This window comes from Suricata suricatta, chromosome 6, assembly GCF_006229205.1.
Source record: "Suricata suricatta isolate VVHF042 chromosome 6, meerkat_22Aug2017_6uvM2_HiC, whole genome shotgun sequence".
Classification (NCBI taxonomy): Eukaryota; Metazoa; Chordata; class Mammalia; order Carnivora; family Herpestidae; genus Suricata; species Suricata suricatta.
The window spans coordinates 13,002,246-13,006,602 of NC_043705.1; positions in this window are offsets into that span (position 1 = coordinate 13,002,246).

Genomic DNA, 4,357 nt, shown 5'->3' on the forward strand with positions numbered 1-4,357 from the left:
GCCCCGAGGCGGCGGCAGAGAAGCGCGGCTGGCCGGGCCGGGGAGGGGGGAGGGAGCCCCGCCACCGGTCACCATCGGGCGCGCCCCGCGCGCTCGCGGCGCACCACCTCGGAGGAGCGGCGCCCGCCGGAGCATCTCCACCCGGAGAGTCCTTGGGGCGCAAAGGGCCGCCTCACCGTCTCTGGGAGCCCTGGGGCAGGACAGGGCGCAGGAATGGGACCGAGTTGGGGAGGCCTGAGATGGAAACTCCAGACTCTGGAAGATGCTTTTAATAGGAGAGTGCGTGCACTTGCAGAGGCTATCCCAAATATAAACTTTTACCCTTACAGAGAGATGCAAGGTTGCTTAGTCCCCAACTCCTCTGCCTGAAGTTCGTGTCCCTCTCTAACTGCCTCCTCATGCCTCTGTTGCAACCTCTGAATACAGCCTTCTCCGCACAAGCGTGTGCCCGCCCTCCCGGAGCTCAGTCAGGTTGCTGCCCTCAAGCGCTCTGCATCCACCAGACTCCTGGCCTTCGGCCTTTGCACTCCCAGGCCCGCCTAAAATAGCCTCTCTACCCACTTTTCCAACCCCGCATCCAAGGCGTGCCTCTCCATCCTGGAGCAAGTTTGCTGTCAAAGCCCATCCCCGGGTGGAATCCCCCTCTCCAGGACAGTCCTCCCACTGCCTGGAGTCACTCTCCTACCAGGCCTGCTGTCCCCCAGCACGGTGACCTTGCCTCCCCAGGTCCCACCTGGAAACTCCCCTCCAAGGCATGTGTCTTTCAGGACATTTCTGCTATGTGAGCCCAGACTTCTGCCTCACTTCCCTGGATGGCAGACACCTGTCCTTTTGGACTTTCTCATTCACCCTGCCCCTGGCCTGTGTGGCCAGGGCGTAGGGGTTGGCCCTGGTCGGGCAGGGTCTGATGACTCAGGGCCCTCCCTGCCGGCCAGGACGGCCCAGTCTTATGGAGAAGCACATGACTTGCACTACTCCGTCTAGCTGTGATTTTGCATCCTCGGTTCCGTCATCTTCAGGACCTGGGTGTGAGGGCTCTGCAGCTTGATGGCCATCTTCACCTGGAATCTTCCTCTGGGTCCCCTGAGGGTGCCCAAGACAGGCTCCAGCCCCCAGGCATGGTGAATATTTGCTGTCAACGCTAAAAATAGTGAAATTTCACAAAAGAATTTAGATTTCGGTTTTTCTCGAGAATTGGCAAGTGTGTCCATACCAGGCCTGCATTTCTGCTTATCAACCACAAATGGGGCATCTTGCCCTGCAGTTCACTATAGGTCTTCTTCCCCTGCCCCCAGCAGACATCCTCTTTTGTGATCTCTGATGACGTAGAAAGTGGATGGTGATCAGTGTATGGGAAGAGAGATGGCTTCAGAGCCAGGATCCTCGAGGACTTCCTGTAAGAAGTGGCATGGGTTGAATCCTGAAGGTTCAGGGAGCCAGGCAGCCCAGATCTGTGTCTATGTGGGTGCTGTCTTGAAGTTCAGGACACTCTTCCACTCATTCCTCCTGTGGTTGTCTGTGTTTTCCTCCTCCTCAAAGGACAGATAAGACCCAACCAGCAGCTTCACCTCCTTCAAGGGTCATGTTCTATGTCACTCCCTTCCCTGCCAGGTTTATTATTGTTCCCATGATCCTCCCACCATCCCCACGGTTAATGCTTTGTACAGTATGTAACCATGTACTTGTACTTAAGGTTTTAAAGGATACTTTAAATCACCACTATAAGTGGAAAGGCCAACATCCTACCATAATACAAAGATAACTGCCAAAAACAAATCAAATCAAAACAAACAAAAAGTCGTCAAATTCTAAAGGCGCTGAGGCCGAAGCTGACTGGCAAGTGTTGGGAAAGTGGTTAGACAGACTAGCAGAAGCAGAGATCTTCCCCTTGTGGCCATCAAAAGAGCTGAATTGAAAATGGATGGCTCTCTCATTTTTGCAAAGTGAGGGCCACATAACTACATTATCTGGCACCACTTTGAAATACCGGCAGCCGGACATACCTTGGAAAGAGGGTTTGTGTCCCCAACGCTTGTGAATGAGCCCTGGCAGCTGCTCCTTCCCACGTTGCCCCTGGCCTCCTGGGGCTTCACCCAGACGTTCGTGGGAGGCAGATCATTGCCCATGACCAGCCCCTCCTTCAGTCCCCACAAGGCTGAGTGGATGAATCAGGCACACGTGCATTGCAGTTTGCTATTGGTCCTTCGTGTAGGGGGCCCTGCATTGACATGTCCTAGTTCTCTGGTCACTGTCCTCAGCTTAAAAAAAAGAGAGAGAGAGAGAGAGAGGCACCTTTTTTCATGGTTTCAGAGTTCTCCTCTTCCTCTTCTGGAAAGTACTGGCCTACCCCAGGGCTTGCCTCTCCCTCTGGTCCCCACCTCTTCTCTTTCAGATGAGAAGTGGGACACAGAATTCCCCCATGGTACTTTGTTCAGGAAGACCCATTCAGCCTGGTCCCAAAGACACAAAACCAAGGACCACAGGGTCACTCAACTGGAGCACTTAGTCACTGTGGGTCACACGTTTGGTTTTAGCTGGGCTTGAGTGTCTTTAGACTTGGCCTATGCTCTCCTGCTTGATACGGTCCCCACCGCTACCACTGTCCTATGGCTCACAGTGTCAGCTGATCCCTGAAGCGCTGGACTTGCAACCCTGGTCTAGAATAGCCCCAGAGAGCAATGAGGGCAATTCAGGGTGATCTCGGAACCTCAAACTCCCCTTAAAATCTTCCCAAGAGGGTGCCTGCGTGGCTCAGTCAGTTGAGCATCTAACTTCAGCTCAGGTCATGATCTTGTGGTTCGTGAGTTCGAGCCCCACGTCGGGCTCACTGCTGTCAGCCTGTCAGTGCAGAGCCCCCTTCAGATCCTCTGTCTCCCTCTCTCTGCACCGCCCCCCCCCGCCCCCCGCCGCTTGCGCTCTCTCAAAAATAAACATTCAAAAACAAAATCTCCCGAAGGATGTGAGAGAAAGAAAGAGACCAGGACCCTTCCTGGTCCTCTTGGATGTCACGGATGACTGCACGTGCCTCAGGACAGAGACATTAGGGAGGAGAACGTCTTCCTCCGTGGCCCAGCTCCAGATGGGATGGGTGCCCTGTCTTATTCTGAAAACTTGGGGTGGGGCCCCTGGCTCTATCTCTAGCTTCCAGACAACATGTGCCAGTTCAGACTTCATCAGAGCCATTCCTGTCCCCTGCTGGCCACACAGAAACCAGAAGTTCTTCTGCCCTTTGACGAGGTCATCGTCCTTGGCAGGCCCTGCCCGTGCTGCAGGCACAAGCAGATGGAAGCACCGAGGTTTCACTCTCCTCCCTCCCAGCAGGCAAGCTCCCAGGGGGTGGGAGAGGGACCTAGACTCTTCCAGTCTCCTGGGACCCATATGCAGAGCACAGCAAGCCATGAGGTCTTAGTGACCTTGTCAAGGGGCCAAGACAGCAGCTCGGTCCCCCCTCTGCTGTTGGCAAACAGCGGGCGCAGTGGCCCTGTCAGATGCACTGGCGGAGATCTGGCCACAAGCGGCCTTGGTAAGCAATATGTCAGGGGAATGCTGATTGAACAGAACGTGGAGGCCCAGTGGCCTTTGGGGAGTGTGGTTCTTGTTGTTTCTTGAGCGTACGTGCACGAGCGTGCACACACACACACACACACACACACTGACCGGGAGCTATGTTGGGCAAAAGAGGAAACAAGAGTCGTGTCTGTGCAGCAATTTTGTTCATTGCCATCTTCCATGCAGTGGTGTCCTGCCACTGGGATCCGTTCTGCCTGGAAAGAGGAAGACAAAGTACTGAACATTTGAAGGCTTGAGGATTCAGGCTCAATCAACACTTCTGAAAGGAGACACAGTCGGAGGCTCTGACTCAATCTGAACAGTAATGACCCAGGGAAAAGTAAAAGCTCAGTGCTAACTTGTACTGACCTGGCGGAGAGCCAGCGAGGCCCACAAACTTTCAGGGCAATGTCTGGGTGGGGCGGATGGCAATCAATGTCGTAGACCCACTTGGATCAGGGTCTGGAACCCAGGTCCCCCTGTGTCTGACCATTTGATCCCACTCTCCCACCCGAGAAAGGCTCCGGGGTCCTTTAAGATACCCCTAGCTATGGGTGCCTGGGTGGCTCAGTCGGTTAAGCATCCGATTCTTACTTTGACTCAGGTCGATTTTTACTTTGACTTGGGTCTTGATCTCACGGTTTTGTGAATTCAAGCCCCACATTGGGCTCTGCGCTAACAGCCTGGAGCCTGCTTGGGATTCTGTCTCCCTCTCTCTCTCTGCCCCTCCCCTGCTTGTGCTCTCTCTCTCTCAAAATAAATTTATAAATAAATAAATAAATAAAAATAAAAAGCGCCCCAGCTGTGA